Below are 17374 nucleotides of genomic sequence, written 5' to 3' on the forward strand. Positions count from 1 at the left end.
TGCAACTTTTGAGACAAAGAAAACAAGGAGAGGAAGAGAGAGATTAGTCAACAGCTTTGAAGGAAACATATCACAGGGCAGAAAGTGACAGACAGACAGAGAAGAAGAAGTTTAATCTAAACGCCTCGACAGAGCAGGCGGAGAGTGTGAGGAGCAGGAGGAGGAGGAGGAGGAGGCAGGAGGAGAGAGTGAGCAAAATGCAAATGAAAGAGAGGAAGAAAGGAGAGCTGATAGTGCCGCTCATTAAGAGGGATTGTGTGTGTGTGTGTGTGTGTATGTGTGTGTGTGTGGGTGTGTGTGTTTAGCTTGGTTCAGCTCCAGTGGTAATTGTATGCCCTCCCAAACCACTGCAATTAAATGGGCCCTTGTTAATTGGCGATTGAAGGACGAAAGAGTAGCGCCCGGCTTTCAAACGGGCATCGGTTACACACACACACACACACAAACTCGCACGCTTGCACAATATGTCTCACAGCCACACACACACACACACATACAGTACAAGCACATGCACTTACTGTAGCATCAACCCCATTGTCAAGAGCCTCGCTAGCCGTCTTTCTTACTCATCACGGTGAGAGAGCACTTACGGCTAAGTTTTCAGATTTTTCGCATTTTCATCATGACCACAGAGAAAAAAAGAACGATTTTACACTAAAGCCCGACACATAAAAGTGTATTGAAAGGAAGAAGAAAAAAAAATGATGACAGAACTCTTCCACAAGCCTGTTTCATATTTACATATATCTTTAATACACCTCAGTCGCAGCCACAGCAAACACTCAGGCGAACAAAGTGTTTTTCATCAGGTAGACTTTGATAGATACATTAAAGATGCTTCACTAGGAAGCGGCTCGGAAAAACCTTTCAGCGTGCTGCGAAATGCTTTCATCATTTATATAATTTCGGTGTGAACTGTGTGTAAGAGCTGCGTGTTCGAAATACTCGGTCGCTCGGTTCCAGGGAGGACTGTGATGAGCGAACGGTACTGCGTGTTTCAGGAGAAATAGCCTCAAACTCACATGCCCTTTTGTCTCAGTTACTTTGCTGTAATTCTTTGTTGTGCAAATACGAGGGATACTACAAAGCTGAAAAGACTTGAATCATGCTGTGTGTGCTCAAGAGGCTTTTAGTCAAATATAGAAATAAGTGTTAGATGAATTCTCTTTGCTCTCTGGTGGACATAATAGAGATCTCAGCATTTCCAAAAGGCTGAGTCATCTGTATAAAAAACATTACATCATTACCTTTTCATAGTTCTGATTAGTTTTGTCTTGATATGATGTTACTATCAGCTTACAGCTCCCAGCTGCATGACTGTTTACAGTTATTACAGTTGATATTAATGCAGTGATACACGTATAAAAGCATTATTAACCGTGTCTTGATTATTATAAGTTGATGGTACATGAGCACAATCATTGGTAAATATATTTTTCCATGCCAGCACTTTTCTTTGTGAAAAAAAAGTGTGTTCTGTTCATCCTTGTAAAATATGAAAATTGTGAAGTGTACATCAAAACCTTAGACAAAAACATTCAATTCAAAGAGGAAGGCTTGTCTCGTTTGTGACAATGAGAGCATGAAAGCAAGTGTGACTGCAGCTTTACTTTTCCTGCTTTCATGGTCTTTTAGGAAGTAAATGTTTTTTTTTTGTTGTTTTTTTTTCAAGTGTTGTTGAGCTGATTATACTTTAAATTTGAACATCACAACTGATTAGACTGGGTGCGTTTTGGACGAGTGTCCTGTAACAGTCAGGAGATAAAATCTGAATTCTTTGACTTCCGAAGGTTAAGATTATTTAACACATCTTTACAGGTGAAACCAGGTCAGCGATGTCACACATTGAACAGGAGGAATAATAATAAATTATTTATTGTTGGTTTTATTCTTATTCATTGTTACAGACCTTTAATTGTAGTCCTTTACTCACACATTTCTTGTCAAGACTAAAGATTCAGTGCACAATGCTGTATGTTGTAGGAAATCTGCCTGTTTTTTTTATTTTTCGGGTCTGTGCAGGTTAAATTAAACTATAGCAAACTTGCAATATGTCAACTGCTGTTTTGAAGTAGATACTATATATTTGGTTATTTATCTAAACTAAAATATGTTTATTTTGACCCAGAGTTATTAGATAGTTTTACCTTAAAAACAAATTTATTGCAAATTTAGTGTAAGTTGTACAAAGTGACGTGCAAATGACTTACAGTGAGTAACAAATAGGGACATGTAAGTTTAAAAGGAACTGGAGTAGAGTTTCATTCTACATCATAGTTTAGTTTGCATAAATAATCCAGCAGTTAAAACACTACTTCTTGTTTTAGGTGGTTTTTATACCCATGGTACTGGGAAAGTTCAGTTTAAGGTCCCTGTTTTCTCAGGCTTTTTAGCTATTTTTGGACATTTTTTCATGTATTGTTTATATTTTTTAATGTATAATCTTTGTACTTCTTCTCTTTGAAATGTACCTTTTTTTTTAAAATATTGAATTGTTGATTGATTGACTGAGTCGTTTATCACCCTGGGCGGGTTGGACGATTAACCACACCTGCCACCATAGAGCCTGCCAGCCTATCAGTGTGTGTATATGTGGGAATCTTACAAAGATCTGACTTGTTTCGAAACATTGTCTATTTGAATAACTCCTACTTTTTGCTGTATTGACCCTAACTGATTCAATTTTGACCCAGTGATTTTTAATGTGCAGCTCACCTCGGTTTGAAATGAAATCTACCGACTCAGACGATTAAAATCTACCAACGACGTCCTCTGCAGCGCATGATTTCTGTTATTTTCTCAACCATCTAACATACATGCTGCAATGATAAAAGATTCAAAATGGTGTCTGCTGTGGTTGCTAGGAGATTTCTGATGTGCAAAGTAGAAGATACAGAAGAAGACACTGTTTGTATCATCACTCCCTCAACTTTAATAATAATAATAATAATACTGTTCTGTATCTGTGTTTGGTTTTCAGTGTTCATTTAATGTTTGAATGCTGGCTGCTCCACATGAATTTCCCACATTATGTCAAACACATCAATTCAAGACAGAAACGCCATCATCTCCACTCTCTTTTTCCTCCATCACTCCGCCTCTCTCTCTCTCTCTCTCTCTTCCTTTCACACTCTCCCTCACTCCCTCCAACACATGCCCACCCACGCTGCAGCACAAGCACATGTAATCTGGAATTGCATTTTCCCTTCCTTCTCTCTGCTATCTCTCTCTCACACAACCCTCTCTCTCTCTCTCTTTTTTCTCTGTCGTATCTCCCCGTCTCTCTCTCTCTCTCTCTCTCTCTCTCTCCTTCCTCTATCTGTCTCTCACATACATACATGTGCCTGTACCCTGAGGACCAGATTCCCATTTGAACTGAGCTGGCAGCTCAGCCCTCCTCTCTTCCTCTACTTCCATCTCTCTCTCTCTCTCTTCCTTTATTCTTTCTGCAATTCACATTAAGGACACACTTTATTGTCTTGACAGAAAAGAAACCTGTGCAGCCTGAGCGGCACCGTTTGGATATGAACACGAACCAAAACATCACGTCGAGCCTCTATCGGTGTGTATTTCACACACACTTCCAGTCATCGCTGCACACACACGTCGTACTGGTTTGTCACATGTTCTACAAAAAATGTTACCACTCTCTCGTCAGATGAGTCAATCAGCTGATCGTATTTGTTGTCTGATTTAATGAATGACAGCAGTTTTGTACTTGTAGCAGGTTTACTATGTGATCAATCACAACCAATATAATTTGCCATCATCACTGAAACATTTGAATTGTAGAAAGGCAGTTAAATCTCTTTGCAATGCGATAAATGCACAACAACATTTAGCATCATTGTCATTATATAACAACAACTACAAAACACTGAAGTTTAACACTGATGCAACACGGAAATACTAAACAATGTGTATTAGGGTTATAAACCATATATTCTTTTCTGTTTAGATATGAGACCAGCAAATTCAGTGTGTTTGATAAGCCCACTCTTTGGGATTGAAAGACAGAGGCTTATGCCACATTCAGGCTATGTCAGGTGGACGGGAAGGATCGGAAAGGTTCACGTGTTAAGGACCGGAGAGCGTTAATGTCATCTGACAACTCAAGAAGGTTGTGTGATAACAACAGAGTCGGCCGTTTGAGGGTTTAAAATATACCGTGCGTTGACAAAACTACATTATGTCCATTAAATTTGGGGTAAATTACACTGAATGATGGACTTGGCTGATGTGAGGCGTCCATGTTTACGTTTCATAATATTAAGTGACGTTTGGATATTATTATTAAGATATACATTTAGCGTCCGTGTCATGTACATTACTTTCTGCTAACAATTCCTCAACGCAATGTGCTACATTTCATTTCATAGATGCAAAAATTACTGTTGTGCAACCTGACAGTGATGATGCAAACTGATGATGATTAGAGAGTGTCCGAAATGTCGATTCTCTGCTCACTATTGAGTAAACTATTTAATAACTTTTTACTTTTCATGGCAGGAGAGTAAACGTCTGACCTTTCAAAGCAGGAAAAGCACAGGTGTGAACAAAAACACAAGAGATGGCTCCATTCCATTAATCGTCCCGGTAAGCCGTGTCAGTGAGCGAGCACGCACAATATCAGAGCCCCGTAGCTGGCTCGCCTAAATGCAGCCATCATTAATGTTATTAATCCCACCTATGCTTTTCATTTTTTTTTTGCTATGAAATGAGTCCATTAAATCGGGAGTAGTGAATGAAACGAGGGAACGACTTTGGACACCGCCACTGTAATGGCTTACTGGGACACTTTGAGCTGTGGTTAATGTTATTAGTAACACCTGTGCTTTGCCAATTATGACAAGTCAAAATATCTGCTGTGAAAAAGGGTCTATTTATCTAACCCTTAAAAGCCCTGCACACACACACACGCTCACACACACACACACACACACAGGTGTTGTCAATTATCTAGGCTAATTAGACTGCTCCGGTTGACGTCAGTACGGAGTTAGTTAGTCGCCGAACTTAATGAGCTAATAAGAATCATAAAGGTGTAAGTTGTGCAGGTGCAATAACACTGACTGTGAGGTGAAGAACATCTCAATCAAGCACAGTCTGTAAACACCCACACAGTCCTCAGAAGAGCTTTAATCAGGCAAAATAAGTGGAAACACCTGTGTGGGTGTACTTTGGGTATGTAGGGGCTTTAAACAAAAGTGCATATTTAACCTTTTATTCTCATTGGCCACATACATGTATATGCTATGTATATGCTACTATGCAAAAAAATATATATATAGCTAATGACCTTACTGATTACCATTTTAAGAGGTTGAAATGATATAATTTGACAACTACAGTAACATATTTTTTTGGGAATCCAGAGTTGTGTCTTTCCTTTGACTTCCAAAGTTATGATGACACTATAAATCTTCTGCTATTGAGAGTGTAACTTTCTCATTTTCAGACAATAACCACAACCTGATCCTAGCAAACGCAGACGTAAACACAAGCTAATAACATCCACCCTTTGGTCGTATGTTTCAAAATATGCAACAATATTATCGAAATCGTGTTTAGAGAAGCGGACATGTGCCTGGCCGTTTGCAGATTAAACTTCAGTGCTCGTTTAATTTAAACAACTACTGTCGCTGCGCTCAACTGCAGAAGAAAAGTGGAATGATTGGTCGTTAAATACAGTAATACAGTATAGATTTGAATACATCCTCTTCATAATTCACTCAAAGAGAGAGTGCACTCGACACTTTGTCACCACTGACCTTTATGTCTTTTTTTAAAATCCCATCCGAGAAACTCCTCCTCCCCCCTCTCCTCCCTCTCCCTCCCTCTCTCCACAGGCGTCATTATGAGGTGTCGCTCTTCCAAATTGCCCCTGTTAAATTATACATCCTGCTTAAACATGGAACAGATACTATTATTCTGAGACCAACCTGCACCTCGGGGGTCAAGACGTCTCCGTCTCCCACTTATCCTCACAGCACGAGGGGCCCCCCGGGACTCCCTGTGGATGAGACCCCGGTAACCCCCCCTGCTGTCACAAGCCAATCAGAGTCCCGCTTGTCGGCTGACCTCATGGCTGTTAAAGATAAGTTAATGTAGTGTGATGAAACACTAGCAGACATCCTTTTATGAAGTATTAACATCCTAACCCACTCACTGAGATGCAGCAGAAAGAGTGTGTGTGTGTGTGTGTGTGTGTGTGTGTGTGTGTGTGTGTGTTTATGTGTGTGAGAATGAGAGACGTAATATAAAATACAAACGCCCTCCTCTGAACCAGCTCTGTGTGTTATGCAAATACTTGGCATAGTGTCTTTATTCTTTATGCTAATTATGGCTCAGTCTATCTGTATGCTAAAATGCCATTAAAGTAATCCCTCTGCTGCAAAGGTGGATGAACATCAGAGACCTCAAAGGAGACATGTCGCATAGCAAAGATGGCTATCGGTTCGGTTCAGTCGATTACGAGTGTGATGCAAAGAAAATGTGTTTTCTTCTTTTCTTGATCTATTAATGTTAATTCATCCAGGAGAGGGTTTTCTCACGAGTGATGCTCTTTTTCCTCCTTTCATACATTTGCAAACGTTTACTCTTGCCTCTACATCTGTACTGAACAGGAACATCCTCAACTTCAACTTATTACTGTATTCTTAAGTGGATACAGTATAATGACTGGAACATAACAACTCCACACATTGATCCTAGACACAGACTCCTACCCGCCTCTTCACCGCCATCAGTGATATTTTACAGGTTAACTGTGGCGACTATATCTGTTTTACAGCTGTAGCTATTGGCTGTTGGACGTGGTGGGCGTGGACTCTGGTGTACGTGCACAGCTACACTGAAAAGAGCGGTAAACATGTGGGGGTGACTGTCCACATGAAAGGAGCTACTACAGAGAAATTAAGTTGCTAACTTCCCATTCCCGAGATCTGCTAGTCCTGGCCAGCACGTCCGCTCAACTGCCCGAAAGAGAGCAACAGGTTTATTCAGGCGTAAATTTGTTCCTTTACCTGTATACAGTCAGTGTCTGTGGTTTACGTTCACAAGCTGCCGGCTGCCCAGAAGTTCTTCAGGCTAATAAATGTATTTTCCATTACTCGTGGCATCTTAATCATAACTCTAAACTTATGTCGTTCTGTTGTTTTGTTCATACTGGAGATGATGAGAAGCTGTATAACTTTAAGTGTCCTGCCAGAGCACATCCACCTTCACAATTATACAATAAGATATTATAAGAAACCATTAAAGGACACCTATGCAGGTTATATATTCATAACCCTGTAATACCCAACTGCAGTTAGTTCTGTGACGTGTGTAACTATTAGGACAGGGTGTTCTTTTTGAAAATGACTATGCTCACCAAAAGACGACAATGTAAACGATCAATAGATTACATGTTTACATTTTACACAACTTTTTATAGTAAAAGCAGTCTGTGAATCTGTGCTAGCAGCCCTAGTGTTAGAAGGATAAACTATTGAACATATATTTTTTTTATAACTTTACTGTAGGCTTACTCTATCCTACATAAGCTCTGTGCAGATGCATTATGTGGGGAAAAATATGAACAAAAACATTTTAAAAATAAGTATTCGATCAGACTCATTATCTCTATTGGGAGACACTCAATATTAAAGGAGTTAGGTCAAGATCAGGAGCAAAAAAACTAGATTGGTGCATCTCATATTGCCAGTGAGAAATGCTAATACTTGTCCCTTCAAATTCAGGCTCTAGCTTAGGTGCAGATCTCTAGAGCTCTGCCCTGTTGGACTGTTCAGTAATCCATCTGTAACTCTATGGTTGTATGAACTGACTTTTGTTATACACATGAAAATACTTAATTTAAACAACTTTAAAACAAACTGTGGCTACCTCTTCTGCAAAACGTAGAGACAAAGTAACTGTATTAGTGAGTTTATTCTTGTTTTCTTGATTCATAATTAATAATCAAGGAATTATCACAACCTTCATATCCCTCCTTTTGCGATTGTTTAGTTATGTTTTTGTTGACTTGTGCTTGACTAGTATCGTGTATCTTCATGTGTATATATTTAAATGTAATGATTTGACTGAACACAAAAGAACAATCTATAAAATCAATACAACATCACATCAACTCTTCCTACATTTCAGGATAAAAACTGCGACATGAGAGACGTCGTGTTTCGCCTCACGAGACAAGAGAAAAGAACCTCCTGAAAAACGTTCACTTCATTAAGCGACTTCATTGTGAGCTGTATTTCATTTTAATCTCTGAACCCGGACAGCCCAATTCATTTCCACACAATTTCAGAACACATTCGACAATGGAGAGACCTATTAAAGATAATTGTAATAAATGTGGAATTAGATTCTCACCCTATTTGCTTTAACTAATTTAGAGTAAGCAATTACTTTTCCTATCAGCAGGCGCGCTTGTGCGTGCACACACAACACATAAATTAGTTTGATGTGTGGTTGTGACAGAGAAAGAGAACTGCTCCTTCCTGTCTTTGATTTTTTTTTTTTTTAGACAGAGAAATGGAGCAGTGGTGTTGTCATGTGGTACCAAACAGAAAGCAGCTAATGGTTGCTTAATTGTAATTTGGCAGGACGTGCGCGGTGTGGTGGAGGGCGCCACGGAGGCCAGGTGGTCAGAGACTATCCTATAACCAGGTGTTCACACTTTCACTCCAAATGAATTCATCACTGCTAAAATATTTAAGTGAGTGAGGCAAGCACTCTGACATGTGCAGACTGGCACACACACGTTTGCTTCCCAACGCTACAGGCTGGTGCACGATGATTGAAATGGAAGCAGTGTGCTCTATTTAGACATATATTGGAAAAAATATGAGTAGACTATCGCTGCATTCACATCACATCATTTAGACTGTAATTACAAGCAACCGAATCTGAAAAAATGTTCAAGTCAGCTTCCTGGTTGTAATTCAGAGTCTGAAACAGCAGCGATATCTCCCGCTTGGTGAAAGAAATACAGCCTGTGGCAAAAAGGCTGCAAAGCCGCCATCACTGTCAATCACATCAAAATAAAATCCAATATTATTACTAATACAATCAATTCAGCTCATTTAAACACAGCAAAACACTTTTTTGTTTTTATCTGCTTTGTCTTGTTGAGAAAATACCTAATTTAGACTCTTTAAATGATGTGACTACAAGGCTGTCAATGGAGGTAACAGTCTATCAACATATTAACGAGAGATTTTCTTGTTCCTCCCTTTCTGCCGACGTTGTGTAGATGCTGCAGGAGTGGTTTGAAAAGTTGCTGTAATGTGTCAATACATTTGTTTTCACTGTCAAACTGAGTTGTGTTGTGTAAATCCACTGCTATGATCAGCCATGGGACAAGCTACACACTTTTTAAACCTGCCCTATTACCAGACAATGCATGAGGAATCTGCAAAACTGTGGATTAATTGATTATTCTGCAATATCTATGTGTGCCAATGACAATACGGTTAAGATTAGGCAACTAGCTACACTTGGTACACTATTGTACACTTAGAATGGAGTGGACAAACAAAAACAACTATGACAAGATGTGAACTTGCATGAAATGTATCTACACACCCATCTACCACCCAGAACCCACCTTTACTTTCTGCTTCGCTACATAAAGGATACACTACTTCCTGCATCAGCACCGAATGTTGACTTGAATCGCAAACTGCAGAATCCTCCAATATCAATATAATCCATAGGTATAATGCCACTACCATCAATACCACAAGGGGGAGTGTTATTCAAAGGACAGATTTTAGACGGAGTATTGCTTCAGTGACGCCCCCCTGTGTGGCTATAACCTCATTTCTAACCAAACTCAGGCTCAGAAGCTGTTTGGAATATGCTGATTGAAGTTCAGATGCACAGACGTCTCACAAAGCACGGCGTCGACATCTGTATTTCTTTTCAGCAGAAACCAGAGAACACAACTAGCTAACCTCCTGTATGCCAAGTCTCAGTGCTCACTCTTTTCTGGCTTTAGTTTAGTGCATCTGCTCAAAACAAACATACATCGTGTTGCACCGCTCATATTTAGGATCTCAGCTGGTGACGTGGCATTATGGATAATGCTACTGCGAAATTCCCATCATGTATTTGTTATGGATATTCCATAACTGACCAGGACAACAGAATGTCAAGCTGTACTCTTCTGTTCTCTCAAACAGAAGATAACACATGTTGTTTAATAAACCAGGAGCCTCACAGGCGAACCAAGGCCAGAATGCAGGTCATCATCAGACGCAACAAGACAAACCAAAGATACAGATTTAGGTCATAGGTTTATGATTCGGAACTGACGAACTAGTTTCTATGATTGGCTTAAAGGCTGGTTTTGGACTGTGAGGGTCAGACGAGTTAGGGGACACCGTACGAACAGGAGGTGTCCCTTGAGTCGCTCTCCCTTGCAAGGTTCTTCATTAAAGTTTTCCCAGAATCATCATACGAAGTTTGGTTTGGTCTTCTCTTCTTCAAACTGACAACTGCCAGTGCATCAGCTCCGAAAATCCACAACAGTATTCTTCTGTGTATCCAGCATTAGATCAGCGTAACAGTTACATCTTTCTCCCACATTAGCTCTACAGATCTCTCTTGAATAGTTTATACAAAATCAAATTTGTATTGTAAAAGAAAAGTCAGGTTTTTTGGGTTAACCCCTGTAATTTATGAAGGCCGAGAAAACACAGCAACACTTTTTTTTTTGGGACAGAGCTGTAGAGCAGCTCTAGTTCAGCCGTTAAAAGTAGGACTTGTGCTGTGTCACCGGCATGTAGCACTCTCAGGACAAGAGTGTTACAACTTGGTGAGTGCTGGTTTCAAACAAGTTTTTTTTTTTTTTCCCTTAAAACTACCTCACTATTCTCAAAAATAGCAAGCTGACACAGTAGCAAGAAAGTGAGCATTTTTTTACCAAATCCTAACTCTACAATGGCAAAAACAACGCAAACATGGTGGTGGGTCTCTAGACAATAAGTTAACACAGTTAATATAAGGAAATGTATTTTTACCATTCACTCCTGTATCATATCTGACTGCAATCCATGCTGGACCTTACATAAAATTAGAGGGTGCGACATAGCTAATTCGATAGCTTCCTCAATTTTGGACTCTCCGGCTCACCGTTCCCTCAAAGGTCAGGCCTGTCAATTCAGTTTGCAGTTGGTCAACGATGCAAATTCATGTGTCAAAGTTCACTAAAGTTAAACTCTATGTCCAAGCGCCACACAGATTTAATGCTCCTCCAGAAGTCGAATCCACTGACGGCAGCAATTATGAATAAATAAATTGATTACAGTTGAAAATGTAGGTGGTTTAACTGCTGATGTGACCGAGATCTTTCATATAATTGTAAAAATAATGAATGAAAACAAGATGCAACAAGTAAAAAAAAGAGAGAGATGGATCAAAATAAGAAAAGAGAGATATAGAATAAAAGGGAGGGAAGTAAAACATGAAGAAAAAGGGCCGTTGCAGCTAATGAGACACTACCACTGATTACAGAGAACATTTGCACTCGCACACTTATCATTTGAAGGTGTATATTTTCAGACAGGATTTGGATCACAAAAGGGTAAAAAAAAAAAAAAAAAAAAAAAAAATAGACAATTAGAATTAATGAGCCCAGTCTGAAAGAGTTTTAATTAGGAGTAAGAGCAACCACCTGCAAACAACCACACTGTCCCCCTTTTGAGAAATCCCTCAGCTCTCTTTCTCGTCCCTCCACTGCTCTATCCTAGTTTTGTTTAGTGAAACTTTCTGCAATGTTTTCCTCCCCCTTCCACCCTGATGAATGCCTTTTGGCGCAGAGGGAGAGAAAGAGGGAAAAAGGAGCGAAAGGAGTTAATGAGGAGAGGGAGAGCGAGAGAAGGCGAGGGAAACAGAGAAGAACGGAGGGGGGTAAAAGACAGAGACAGACAGAGAGGAGGAGGAAATGTGAGAGACGGAGAGGTGACGGAAATGAAAGAAGTGTGAGATTTGCGAAGAGTGATAGCGTCCCAGCAAAGCTCATTGATTAATGAGGCAACAGATGTTTAGTCCTGTATAAAATTTCACCGGGCAGCTATATGTGGAACAGATACCTGCCCTCATTCTGCAGCTCTACATTACAACCTCCCCCCCAAAATCCTCTCTGTTACAGCACTCTGGGCAGCAGAGCCTCTGTGTGATGTGAGCTCAGATTATATTATCATGATTTACTGCATGACATTATATATTACACAAATCTGCGGTGACATCAAAACTTGACAAATGTATCTCCATGTCACTTCAGATTTAACCTCCTTATGTTACCTACTTATATTTCTTCCTGAGTATCTGAATTCAGTGAAATGTATTTTTTTTCATCACATATTCTGTATCTGCTTGTTCCAGCAAATGAGGTGAAGTGAAACTGGAACTTCTGGTTTCCATTACAGAAGTAAGAGAAACTTATTCACAATCCCATTGACATGTCTAATAACTAGGGGTGTGTCCGAATACAAATACATTATTCGGCAAAGCACAAATAATGGGCTTTTTACGAATATTTGTTTCATACAAATATTTTAAAAAATACTTGTTAGTTAGAGGTCTGTCTGCACAACACTTTAATTTTCTAAAATTAAAAGCGTAATAAAAACTAAAACAGGATTTTTAAGCCTCTTTTCATTTTTATTCGAATACAAATACAAATACAAATAATTTTGCTGCCTCAACAAATACAGATACAAATACAAATACTGGGCTTTCTGCACATCCCTCCTAATAACACTAATATAAATAATACAAATAATAAAATCCAGCCTTGAAACACAACCTCCTCAACAGGATGTCATGTGGCTCACTTCATATGTGTAGATAAGGATGGTATTTAAAGAAAAAGATCCAATATTGTTTCTGTTTTTAGTTGCCTTTAAGAAACACCGTTTCCCACAAGTCCAAAGACTATCACAGGTTGATGACAAGTGGCAAGTCCACCGATGAGCATCAGCAGGACAGAGTCGAACAATGAAAAAGTTGGAGCAAAGACTTCAGAAGAGAGCGTTGAATTTGACAGATACGGATGAAATCGAGTCACGATGATGTAAGTATTCATGCTGTCGTGGATGCAAATTTGTCCTTGAATAAGGAAATTAAACCCCAAGAACCAGCTTCATTTTTTTTTTTTCAGAAAGACGGATGAAAGAAACACTGAATGAGAGTTTGCATCGAGTTACAGAAGCTAGTGGAACAGAGGCTCGCTTGGAAGTGATGTCATGACTTCAGCTCTCTATAATGTTCACAAAGCCACACTCCTTGGCTGGATGATTCAATCAAATGAAAATATTCTAGATGTGTTTTGCAGAATTTCTTACACATAATTCAACATGACTTAATGGGTAAATATGAAAACTTCAGGATCTCCACTGGGATTTAAAATAAAGTTCTGCGGATTTGAACAATGCTCGGCCACACAACCAGACAGATTCACAAGCTAAAATCCAAACAAAGACGAGACAAAGACCGAAAGCGGCCTCAGTTGCCCACAATGCATTGCAATAAGAATGGAAAATAACAGGCAGATAATAATATCCCAATATTTTCTAGCATTTTAGCCGTGTCAGTGTTGATTGTTTCAGCTTCCATGAGCTCAAATGTGATGTGTGAGTCATTTGAGATCATTGTGTTCAGTTTTAGTTTCAGCACCATAAATACACATAAACAAATAAAAATATCTATTTTGTAATTGACTAAAATGCGCAGTAAACGAGCTCTTATCCACACGTGCGGCAATGAACTTATTTCACTTCACAGGACTCAGTGGTGGGTTAAGTGTTACTGTATGAATCATCATTCAGTATGTTCAGACTCTGCTGTCTGAATCGCATTCTGATTCATGTGGATATAGGTTTTAAAGTTGCTATAATGAAAAATTAAAGCTTTTAAACCACTAGAAAGATATCATTTTGCTAAACCGTATCAAAATATAGGGGTTAGGGTTTGTGGATGTGTGAATTTAGTGTCAAACAGGTAAATGTCCGTCCTAAATTTGTACATCTGTCACTGTTTTAAGATCATGCAGGAACATTACGAAAAAATTCAAGATTAATTCAAGATCAGAACAGGTCAGTAATCAGATGATGCACACAGAACGTTACTCTCATTTCTTACGGCTGATGTTACCGTCGTACTAATGAGCTTCTCAGACTCAAAGACAACATACTCCTACAAAAGATGTTGGCATTTAATTAACTCCACTCATGGAATAAAAGTCCTGAGTCATTTTTAACATATTTTGTTTTTTGAGGACAGAATCATCAGCAGTTTTCCAGATGAACTCCAGTTTTAACTTTCCAAATGTTGAAAATGTTCAAATAAAACCTCTTCATACGTCCTAGAATATTCTCTCCATTTAAAAAAGCTCATGCAAATTCAGCGCAGTAGCCTATTGATCTTATAAATGATTAAAAGAGAGGTCTTACTTTCAGAGCACAGAGCCCCCCTTCGCAGCAGCTACAGTGCAATTAAAACTGTGAATATTATGCATTGATTATGCACCGCAAACACTCAAATCTATTATTTGTATATTTATGATGTGACATTTGTGCATTGATTTACATAATAAAAAGTTGAATGAAGAGCAGAAATGTCACACATAACACCGCATTAAAATGCATCCCCCCTACTTCAATGGGAAAAGTGGAAAATGGGTCAGAATCAGACATTAGCTCATGAAGGTTGAGATGTGACTGACGGGACCACGAGACCAGGCGAGATAGTGGGTCAATGAGCGATGAATAGCTTACTCTCTCTCTCTCTCACTCTTCCTCTTCACATGTCTCATCCTCCGTCTTTCCTCCCCCCATCCCAGCTCTCTCTTCTTCTTCTTCTTCTTCTTCTTCTCTACCTCCCTTCACCATCCTCCAATGCCCCCCAGTGTGTCTGTGATGGCTGTTGCGTAACATTACTAAGAAACACCACACCAGCGAGCGGCATCGGGTGGGGGTGGGGGTGGGGGAGGGAGGAAGGGGGGGGGGGCGGAGGGGGTGAGGAGGGGGTTGAGCAGGGAGCACTGACCCAATATCTAATGGAAGAGAAGAGAGATGAAGAGGAGGGGAGGGGGGGGGGGGGGATAAAGAGTGATGGAGATGGAGATGGAGAGGAGAGGGAAGCAGAGGGGGCAGAGGTGAAGTCAGCCGAGAGATGGGGAGAACGCAGACAGAAAGAGAGGGAGATATGCGGGAGGGGTGGTGTATGGAGATATGAAGGGAGGAGAGAGAGAGAGAGAGAGAGAAGGGGAGAGAGGCTAGAGGGGGAGAGGAGGAAAGAGACAGAGAGAGGGCCAGACAATGAATTCAGGCAAAAAGAGCCAGGACATTTAAACTATAAATAACCAAGATACTAGCAGCAACACTGGTCTTCTCTCTCTCTCTCTCTCTCTCTCTCTCTCTCTCTCTTTCTCTCACTCCATCCTTTCCTAAATCTTTTTAGCATCCTCCCTCTCCTCCCCACATTCAAATATTCCTCCCTCTCTCTCTCTCCCCCCACATGTCTGCTTCTTTGTTCTGTTTATAAATGTCAATGTGGATTTTGGAGGCCGGTATTTTTATATTTTTTGCAGATTCATCCTACAGACAACCAATGAAAACTAGAAATGTGTTTTTTATATTCTTTAACAATGATAAACATTATCTTAATATGATTTTTTGCCTTTGCAGTGATTTAACACCATCCGATTTGTTATATGCCCTAATCATCATTGATTTGTTTTCTAGCTGTATCCTCATAATTTACATTTATGAGTTATAGCTAAAAAATGTGTCATATAAAGCTTAATTTGATCTTAATAAGCTTAATTTGTATTCTGTTGCTAATTCGGAGGCTAATAATTCATACGCTAAGTCATTTTATTCTGAAGTTTAATTGCTAGCGTAAATTAATCAGGAGACAATAGGCAGCCTCGGCCAACATGGATCAAAATATAAAAAGGCAGTTTCCATTCATGAAGTTTTTGAGCTCTTGGTGATTTTCTCTCTGTTATGGTGCAGTCACACCAAAATCCGCTTCCCATTCATGTCAATGTGGAAGGGGGCGAGACACATTCGCTTCTGGTTGCACAATGAACCGACTTGTTCACTTCACTCAGAGTTTATAGTTGTGTTTTATAACTGCGTGGCGAAGTAACACCAGCAGCAGAGAAGAAGAGATGCTGTTTGACTGAGTGCGAGTGTGAGAGGATAATGACATATTTGATAAATTCACTACTTTGTGGACTGTTGTTATTAGCCTGACAGCCATGCTAGCTCCTGCGGTTTATGTTTATTACCCTACCAATGCTATTTCCTTCTCCCTTCCTGCTTTTGGCCACAGCACGCAAGTAAGTTTCACCAGTCTGACAATCGTAACATAAAGGATTCAGCAGTGGTACGTCACGTGATACAACACTTTTTTACTCTTGGTGGTTTGCATCATACTCTAAACTACATTTCTGAATGTCTTTTTCCTCTCTTTTCATCTACGTCTACTCTGTTGTCACTGATTTTTCCCTCCTCTACTCTCGTTTTTTTCGTTCATATCTGTATCGCGTTTACTGCCGTTCACCCATCCGTGCGTGCATCCCTATATACTACATCCAGAAATGATTTTTAATTTGAATTATGCAGATCCTCTCATCTTAATTTACAAAAGGAAAGCTGACTGAGCACTTATGAGCTGTCATGCGTCAGTTCATTCAGTTACACGCGGTCACACCTGGGAGCTTCGGAGTTCAGCCACAGTCCTTCAACGAGCAGCCACGAGGTTAAGTGCTTCCCTCAAACACCACCTCGGTGACAGTCGCTGAGGGCAGAGTGCGGTGAGCGTGGTGAGTATATTTGTATATATCAGAAAAAACAACAACATACAGTACATTCATGTTTGGGTGCATCTGTGTTTACTATGTGCATGTTATATTTGTGGCTGCATGTGTGTGTGCAGTGACCATGCATTTACATGTGCAGGATGTATATGCAGTTGTGCATTAATATACACAAGCGTGTGTGTGTGTGTGTGTGTGTGTGTGTGTGTGTGTTGTACATGCACGTGTATGTGTGCACATGCATATGAACATGAGCCATTAGCTGTTATCCACAGGGAAGACATGTTAACAGGTTTGGCTACCACTGAGTGGATTGGTAAGAAACCACCAGGAGCTGTGTGTGTGTGTGTGTGTGTGTGTGTGTGTGTTTGTTTCTGTGTGTGTCTGTGCACATGCATGTATACGCCCAAGTGTGTGTGTGTGTGTGTGTGTATGCGAGGTCCCATTGAGTCAGTGGAAGGAAAGCAGGGGGTATGAGTGTGAGGGGAGGGAGGGCTGGGGGGGGCTATGACTCATCCACTGCATGGGCCTCTGGCTCTC

The sequence above is a fragment of the Thunnus albacares genome, chromosome 3 (assembly GCF_914725855.1).
Source record: "Thunnus albacares chromosome 3, fThuAlb1.1, whole genome shotgun sequence".
In the NCBI taxonomy this organism is placed as follows: domain Eukaryota; kingdom Metazoa; phylum Chordata; class Actinopteri; order Scombriformes; family Scombridae; genus Thunnus; species Thunnus albacares.